Source organism: Periplaneta americana, chromosome 8, assembly GCF_040183065.1.
Source record: "Periplaneta americana isolate PAMFEO1 chromosome 8, P.americana_PAMFEO1_priV1, whole genome shotgun sequence".
Classification (NCBI taxonomy): Eukaryota; Metazoa; Arthropoda; class Insecta; order Blattodea; family Blattidae; genus Periplaneta; species Periplaneta americana.
In genome coordinates this window covers 182,752,220-182,762,441 of record NC_091124.1, presented here as the reverse complement: position 1 = coordinate 182,762,441, position 10,222 = coordinate 182,752,220, and positions in this window count along the sequence as shown.

Genomic DNA, 10,222 nt, shown 5'->3' with positions numbered 1-10,222 from the left:
ACACCTGTGGAGTAACGGCTAGCACGTGGCCCGGGTTCGATTCCCGGTCGGGGCAAGTTACCTGGTTGAGGTTTTTTCCGGGGTTTTCCCTCAACCCAATATGAGCAAATGCTGGGTAACTTTCGGTGCTGGACCCCGGACTCATTTCACCGTCATTAACACCTTCATATCATTCAGACGCTAAATAACCTGAGATGTTGATACAGCGTCGTAAAATAACCTACTTAAAAAAGACATTAATTTAAGGATCTCTTTCTGATTGGCTAGAACTGTTTTCATGACCTACATTAATGTACAAAATTAAGGAAGATAGTTATCCTCAATTATAATTTATAAACTCAACCTTACTGTCAAGTAAAATTTTTACATTAAATCCCTATTAACTAATACGCAGATTCCAGGCATGCACTCATTATTTTGCATATACGTCCCTTTTATCATACACCATTCACCCACAATTAAGTAATTTGTTCTTAAATTATCTATATTCACTGGGATCTACAGTTCCCTCGGAAAGACTGTTATCCAAAACTGAAAACTTAATCAATGAACGGCGAAACCTTCTTCATCCCAATAAAGTGGAAATGCTGATCTTGATGGGAAACTTAGACTATCCTTGGAGCAATGACAACATGTTTAGGAAACATTACAATGATGGCTAATGTTAGGACTTTAAGGACAAATTATAATATTGTGTGTTATTGCTACGTAATTCAGATTCAATTCAGTATACATTATTAAAGTAATAGTTCAGTACACGTTCAGACAAATCCAGATGTAATAACCAATTAACAAAAAAGTTTGTAATGAGTACAGGTACTATCGATAGAGTTAATTATAACTTCGATAGGACTGTCATAGTTGTAACAAGAGTCTATAGTACTATCGATACTATCGTAAGTGACTATAGCCCATCTCTAGTCTGTACAGTGTGACATTGTTCGTTGCTGTTGTAGGTTTTGTGATATAAATTAGATATGTGCAGAATCCTGATAGTGCGGATTTTATACTTTTCAAAACAAAAGTAGCTCTCTGTTAAGATTTTACTATGAATCATTTTTCATATATTTAATTAAAATGGTTATAATGTTAATTTTCTCCACAACATTTCAACAAATTATAGGTATGTACTATGGAATAAATAAATAATTTTGTGCGAGATCGTGCGTATTTGCTTGTTTTCCGCACAGAACCAATACGCGGTAAGTGTGAAATACCACATTCAGTATACCCAACGTAACACACATAACAATTTCCCTCTTCTTACCGCTTAAGCGCGACATTCATTTTACTGCTTTAGGCTTTTAACATATTATTTTTAGAGACGTTTAATATAGTAATAATTATAAATTGGAAACTTACCACTGCAATTTCACCCAAATTGCAATGTTAATTATTGTTTTTAAATATTTACAAAAATTAAGTAAAGTCTACTACTCCACGAAACTTATTGCATTCCTGATACAAGTAACATTAAGGAAGCAGTGAAAAAATCAACGAGATTCCAGATGCCGATGTTATTGCTGCAATATGTTATATAAATAATATTGTTAAAATATTAAAATGAAAAATAAATCATTACATAACCTTACCGTTTGTTTTAAGTTCGCATTTATAGACTGGGGGAAAAAAAGACAGACGTATATCACGGCCTGCTGGAGTATAGTAAACACAGAAAACATTTTACAGCAACAATGTTGAAGAAAGATATTTTGGTGTTCCGAATTTGGCATCATTAAACAGAAACCAACATGGAGATTTCATTGCAACTAATTAGAAATTCGTCTTTCAGGTATGTAATAAACGATCTTCGCACAAAATAATGTACGATACACGAGCGGTATGTTTGTTTTCATGTTCTCGGAAATTAAAAAAGCTCAACTACGTTTCGATTTTTCAATCTTTTCCTCGACCATGAAAACGTCAACATACCGCTCTTGTAACGTATATTACTATTGTGCGAGATCGTGCGTATTTGCTTGGTTTCCGCACAAAACCAATCCGCGGAAAGTCTAAAATTCCACATTCAGTATTCCCAACCTAACACACATAACAATTTTCCTCTTCTTACCGCTTAAGTGACATATTGATTTTACTGCTTTAGGCTTTTAACATATTATTTTTAGAGACGTTCAATATAGTAATAATTATAAATTGGAAACTTACCACTGCAATTTCACCTAAATTGCACTGTTAATTATTGTTTTTAAATATCTGCAAAAATTAAGTGAACTTTAAATCATTACATAACCTTACCGTTTGTTTTAAGTTCGCATTTATAGACTGGGGGAAAAAAAAGACAGACGCATATCACGGCCTGCTGGAGTATAGTAAACACAGAAAACATTTTACAGCAACAATGTGGAAGGAAGATATTTTGGTGTTCCGAAGTTGGCGTCATTAAACAGAAACCAACATGGAGATTTCATTGCAACTAATTAGAAATTCGTCTTTCAGGTATGTAATAAACGATCTTCGCACAAAATAATGTACGATACACGAGCGGTATGTTTGTTTTCATGTTCTCGGAAATTAAAAAAGCTCAACTACGTTTCGCTTTTTCAATATTTTCCTCGACCATGAAAACGTCAACATACCGCTCTTGTAACGTATATTACTATTTTCAAACCTAATCAGATTCAAAAATTACTTAAAGGACACAAAACGTTAGCAATACCAACTTTGCTGTATTGTAGCGAAGTTTGGGCACATCGAAAGCAAACTTACATTCAGAAAAAAATATAAAAAAATGCAAGCAACGTTGGATACGGCATAATTATACCAAAAATGGATGACAACAGAATCCTTCTACAAATTTGGAATTGGTGACCAGGAGGAAGAAACTAGAAAGACCTTTAAATCGTCTGACGATTTGATTTTGTGTGCCGAAACTAACTACTTAGTCTAGAATCGTGAAAGATTTGATGATGATGATGATGATGATGATGATGATGATGATGATAATGATGATGATGATGATGATGATGAAACAAACCATTTTAAGTTACTGTATACACTATTATGGTTGAGAAAGGTGGCTAAACTGAAACAAAACAAATTTAAATGTCAGAAATTTAACTCTTTAGATTTCATGTGGAGTGCACCTTACTTGTTTATAATTCTAAAAATAAAAATATATAAAAAGAGAGAGAGAAGAGGAAAAGAAAAGAACTAAACAAGATTAGTATTGCAAAATATATAACATATAAATAAATATCGGCTATAAACATCAAAGTAATTTGTCGAATAATACGTATAATGATGTACAGGTAATGTATACAAATGTAGGTCAGCAGGTAATGAACAGATTCGAAGTGCGACTATTAATAATGGAGATGTAAATTCTGTATTATAGGCTACATTTCAGCTCTTGGGACCTGTAGGTTGAGGTCAGACGACAGTTATGGGAGAAAGGGGCATTGGTACAGTTAGTGGCACTGACTTCCCACCAAACTCTGAATCTTAAGACAGCTGATGCTGCGACCGAGAAGTGAGGTTTCTAAAATCTTGTCTGCTAACCTGCATGAAGTGTATCAAACAGCGGGCACATGCGTCACTTTTTCCTCTATGGCTTCAACAGATCGTGTTATGTTTATTTTTCTGAGTAGTTAACACAGAGTAATTCAAGCTCACTGACCAATTCTATAATTAATGTTGCTTTGACCGAAAGACTTTCTTCAGTAGAACATAATTCTACACACAATAAGTTCTGATGAGTATTTTGGAGACGCACCGTTTACACCGTTTCATTTGCAGTTGTATATCGAGAAAATTTCTATTTTGTATTATTTTTAAATAATAAAATTTTAAATGTTATATTATTATATCTCATGTTAATCATCGTGAAATGTATTTACTCATAGATACAGAATGGGACCAATATTTCATCAATAATTTAGAAGTAATTGCTGTTCACAGACATACAGATAACATGCCAAAAATAAAAGATTTCTTTGGCGTCAAAGATGATTGAAACTTGTATTTGGGTAAACATTTCAAAATTTGTATTTTTCAGCATCAAAGTACTTCTGTTCATAGTCTAAATAATGACATATTACAATTAAAATAAATATGTAATCTATAAAAAATATGAAATAGCAGTGGCAAATAACTGTGGAAAACGACGCCAGTTGAAGATAATATTCCATGCACATCAGTCCTTCCCCACAGCATAATACTTGGACTCACCTTCAGCAGCGAACCAAATCTTACTGCAGGTTCACGGGCCAGCCAAACAAGTGCTACGGCGTAGTTCACAAGACACACACTGTAGATTTGACTTACTTTTCACAGGGGTGTATAATATTGAAGCAAATGTCACTTCCGTAACGTTTGTTTTCAGTTGGGATAAGAATCAAAACACTGTACAAGAACCTATTGATAAGTGGAACTGTACGCGTTTTTCGTGCTACAGTTTTTTTATATTGGCAGTGATGAAAGCGTTTGTTATAATGGGGTTTAATTTGGCATTCGATTAATAAAATAAAAACAGTTTTCATCCAAGTTGGGCGGGAGAGGAATTTTCACACACGAATGACAGTTGTGTCGTCACTAACAAAGGGGTGATAGCGTCCAAGCGTACACTTTTAGTACAATAATTGACTCAAGTTCAGACAACAGTGATAAAATCACCACTGACGATAACCGCTCTATTACCTCCGAGCCTGTATTACAAAAAATAGTGAAATATATATTATTTTATTTAAATAAATTATTAATTATTCACAGCTTCAAGATGCAATCCTATCTAACGTAATAAAAACTAGATCGTATGATCGTAACTGAAGTCCGTTGCGTATCATACACTAATAAAGTTCCTTGCATAAGTCACAAAGAACGACCGAGTTTCAATTAATCATGTTACGCAGTTGAAATAAAAAAAATCGTGGTCCTTTCTAGTCACTGAACGCGTTGCCGACTTGATATAAAGGCAGTTAGAATGTTGTGTTGTGAATGGGAACAGGATGATGTTCCTCTGTTTTTTTATTTGTTTTGTTTTGCACAGTTTCCCCGGCCGGAGCTGTTGCTGGTCTCACTACTGCCCCTGCCCCGGTAGGCAACACTCAACCCACTGCGCTCGCCCGGCCCCGCGACGTTCGCAACTGTTTCCCTCCCCACCAGCTGCCTCCCGAACCACTACTAGTAGTGCCATCAGGCGGCCAAGTATCGTACTTGCGCTCACGCTAACCGTTGTCAACTTGCTAAACAAAACAGTGCAGTGTTGTTGTCCATTTAATAATATCAATGTTATAATTTATCTCACTTTACTATTTAAATCTGTTTTCGTATACTTCTGTTTAATCCTGAATTTAAGGGGTGGGTCTCGTATGAAAAATTTATATTCCGCTAAGATGATAATACGAACTCCTCAGGAAATGTATTAGGCCTATTATTTGTACGAGCCAACAATTACATATTATACAGATTATTTCGTTTATATGACGTCATTCCATTTTTGACCAATGAAGTGTAATGAAATTTTGAATTCCAACCAATCACAGTCAGACTTTGCGATAATTTTTGCAGCTAGATTTATCGCTATCAATTTATCGCATGGTCGTTCTTTTCTTTAGTCGTTGTCGCCAACTGTTTCCCCGTAAATTGATGATCATGAATACATTAAGATGCAACTACACGATTAAACTTTTCTTTCAACTTTAAAGCAATGAATGCAAGATTAATATTTAATATTAATTAATATATTTACGCAATGAAGACGACGTTCAAAACGGCGCACCATGTAGACACAAAATCTTCATGCATCTTAATTGAACGTACCTTTTAAACTTGATTCTTTCAATATTCTTCCCAGATTGCACGCATACGCGATTGGAATATTGAACTGTGTAGATGCAGCTTTAGTTCCGCTACACACTACAGCGAGAATGCGTTTGTCGAGCTATAAAAAATACTTTCGTATAGCACTGATTGTAACGGTCGAAATAAGACATAGCTGACAATGTAACATATCAAACCCAATGACCTTTCATAGTAATAATAAGGTCTTTTCATCAAACTGCCTTCCGTATGGCGTAATAAAATTCGTGTTTTCATTAGGCCTATCTATACAGAGATGGCTTCACTGTGTAGCAACATGTCTCGCTGTGAATACATAAGGATTGGTATATAACTGTCCCCACTGTTACTGTTAAATTAAATTATTATTTCAGCAGATAATGAAAATGTATTTATGTTATAATAATAAGTGAAAAGTGCAGTACATGTAATTAACATTGTTAAACCTGTATTTCGCAATTGGCATTACTGAATAATAACATCGAATTTCTTTATTGCAGTAATCGATATTCATCTACGAGTATTTCAACTTCACAATGTCTGAATAGATTAAATATTCGTTAATAAACAATTATTAACATTTTGTGATTGAATTTTAGGGATATATTATTTACATTTTTATTTTATTCACGAAATAGTCCTAATAAATGTCACTCGAGGTCTGAGATTTCCCAGATAAACCCACTCGCTTCGCTCGTGGATGTATCGGCAAACCTCAGATCTCTCGTGACATTACTACAGATAATTTGTTCAATATTCCTGTACTGTTATCATCATTATTAAGAGTTACTGAATGAGATCACCCGGTAATATGTTACGTTTTGGGAATAATTTGTCATATACTGCTGAAGACTACCATTGCAGCGAAATACGTCATAAGAGCGTAGCCTACCGGAAAGTAGTAGTTCATTTTTTTTAAATTTATTTATTTAAATTCAAATATACGGAATAAAGAAATATAATTACAAAATATACAGAATAAAGAAATATAATTACAAAACAAAACAAAGAGAAATACAAATAAAATAATACAAGCAATATAAAAAGAAGATACAGTAGTATTAACAAAATTTGAGACCGAATGAGCAGCGCTCGTGCTCGGTCGCAGTTCAGATATAATATTAAAATAAAAAATAATAATATAAATAAATAAGTAAAATAAAATAGGAACTAAAATATAATTACAGCGGCAATGGAATTATATAATATAATATTAACACTAGAGAAGAATAATATCGCACGTGAAAAGTAGGACTAATATATATTTCAAAATTATAGAATACAAATATAATATAGGTTGATTAATTCATACACATAGGCTATAAATTTATTTAATCAAATTGAAGATATTAACACGTTTCTAATTTTCTTGTTATATGTTAGTGGGTTACATGTTAGAAGTTCTGGGTGTAATTTAGTTAAAGCATTGTACAACCGAGGGCCAAAATTTATGCTATGCTTTAGACCAGCAGATGTGAGACATTTAGGTTCTACTAATGTTGAATTAATATTTCGTCTTGTGTCATAATTGTGTGTCTGTAATACAAACTTATTACGATTTTTATGATAAAATTTTAACAGCATATGCTTATAAATTTGTTCAATATTAAATACATTAAATTCAGAATAAATTAATTTAGTTGGATAATCGAAACGTTTCTTCAAACAAATTTTAATTATTCGTTTTTGTAGTAAATTTAACGGACTAAGATTAATTTTTGTACTTCCACCCCAAACAATTATACCATATTGAATGATAGACTGAATAATGGCCAAATAAACATTTCGTAGAACTCTAATAGGTAAGTAGCATCGAAGATTAACGAATTTATAAATTGTTTTACGAAGCCTCTTACAAAGATAAGTAATGTGATGAGGCCATTTTAAATTCTGATCAATAATGATACCCAGATATTTGACATACATGGCTTCTTTCAAAGGTGGACATTTACAACTTTTGGGATCTAAACAATTTTCACTGTGTATTATTAGTCTATATTTATCGCTAAATTTTAAATTTTGAACACTGGCAGCTGTTAACGAAAAAGGAACTAAAGTTGATTTAGATATATTTAAAGAAAGTAAGTTGGAATTAAGCCATTTTTTAACAATGTTAGCACCTATATTAGCATTTCTATATGCTTCCTGCCAAGAAAAACCACTGAAAATAACTACTGTATCATCCGCATGTAGTGGAGCAATCTTGGTGGCGGTCCTCCTGTACGCAGGCAACAAGTTTCGCAAGCCTGCATATAAGAAGCATGTATACAGGCGCTCTTGTTTACTGCACATGCGCAATGCGTTGTATCTGGAACTGAGTAAAATTAGGCGGATCATTCATTTTTCTGGAACTATACATAGGCCTATTGATATATATTAGAATTAGGTGGAGTTAGAATTAATATTTCGACTTTAATGTAAACAAGATTGAATATAAAATATTATTTAAAGCATAGCACGCTAATTAATATCTATAGATATTATGGTAATACCTTGTGACCACACTCCTATGTTGCTTCAGTTCAGTAGTTTACTCTTCAATTTAATGTACTTTAATCCTTTAAACAATTTTCGTTTAATTTAATATTCTTATTCCTATTTAGAGGAAAATGTGAGAACTCTCTATTTATTTATTTATTTATTTATTTATTTATTTATTTATTTAGTTATTTATTTATCCAATTGCTTGACTGCCTGCCTATTTAGTGATCTACCTATCTAGCTATCTGCCGAGTCTAGGGGTATTCGTAACAAAGTTTTCGTTAACGTAATGATTTGTCACAGTTTGTTTCGTCACACAAGGACATGCGTACATGAATACACATTTTCCCTGCTTGAAGTTTTGATATACAGTATTTGTTAGCAATAATTTCCAGCTCATTCAAGAGACAGAAATATTTTGCGATACTATAGCAACAAAAACCATGTAAATGTTTTCAGATATTATAAGAATAAAAACCATATATGTAGATGTTTTCAGTTACTATAAGAGTAAAAACCATGTAAATGTTTTCAGTTAATATAAGAATAAAAACCATGTTTATTTATTTATTTATTTATTTGCTTGCTTGCCCTTGCTTGCCCTTGCTTGCCCTTGCTTGCTTGCCCTTGCTTGCTTGCTTGCCCTTGCTTGCTTGCTTGCCCTTGCTTGCCTTGCTTGCTTGCCCTTGCTTGCTTGCTTGCCCTTGCTTGCTTGCTTGCTTGCCCTTGCCCTTGCTTGCTTGCCCTTGCTTGCTTGCTTGCCCTTGTTTGCTTGCTTGCTTGCCCTTGCTTTGTCTTGCTTGCTTGCTCGCTCGCTCGCCCACAATGAAAATAAAATGCATCCATTTTTGTTGTAAAACATATTTTTCCATGTTTAAATGCAATATTTGGACGAATATTGTCCTTTCATTATCAGAATTCGGACAACTTGGGAAATATACGACTATCCGAGTTTACCCCACACTTTGGGGTGACTCTGGACAGAATTTACATTTTTATTTTTAAAATGCTAAATATTTTAGGATATATTTTTGGGCTGCAAAATGTTTGTGAGATATGAAGGATGTTACATATTTTTCACTGTCATTATACCGCAACAATTAGAGTAGCTATTTTAAAAATACTTTTAATTTTGTCCGAAGTCACCCCATTTCATGGTATTCGAATAAGTAAGATAATTTCTTTCCTTAATATGATTTTAGACTTGGGCGATGTTTTTGGACAACTATATCGTAACATAGATGTGGAGACGTCCAAAGTTTCGAAGCTACATACGCACTGTAGGCTCCATCATCAGGAAAGAGCGAGAAAGGGGGAGTCTCGAGAATAGCTCTTGGTAGTGGTTGCATAGATGTGGTCCCCTATCCTAGACAATAGCTTTCGGTAACGATGCGACATATATGGTCCCTTTTCCTGCATAGTAGTTCTCGGTAATGGATTCAACAAACATGGTCCCCTTTCCTGGATAATATCCAACAAAGAGGTTCCCCTCTTCCTGGATAATAGCTGTTGGTAACGGTTTCAACAGATCGGGTCCACTTTACATGAATAATAACTTTTCATATGGATCCAATAGATAAGGTCCCCCTTTCTTGAGTAATAGATCTTGGTAACGGGTCCAACAGATAGGCTTTGTCTTCCCTGACGATGAAGCTATTTGTACAGATACGGAATTAAAAAATGGGCCGAGTCTTGGCAGCAGGCCTCCTCTATGTAGGCAACAAGCTTCGCAAGACTGTGCATAAGTAGCTTACATTTAGGCGATCTTTTTTACTGCACGTGGGCAATGGATTGTATCTGGAACTTTGTAAGATTCGATGGCCCAAAATATTTCATGTCTCAACAACTATGACACGGTGCACAACATGTTTCTTTCATTAACCGTGCTTGTAAAATGTACCGCATGCCATATTTCGCTAAGTCATCTTCCACCTCCTTTGTATTC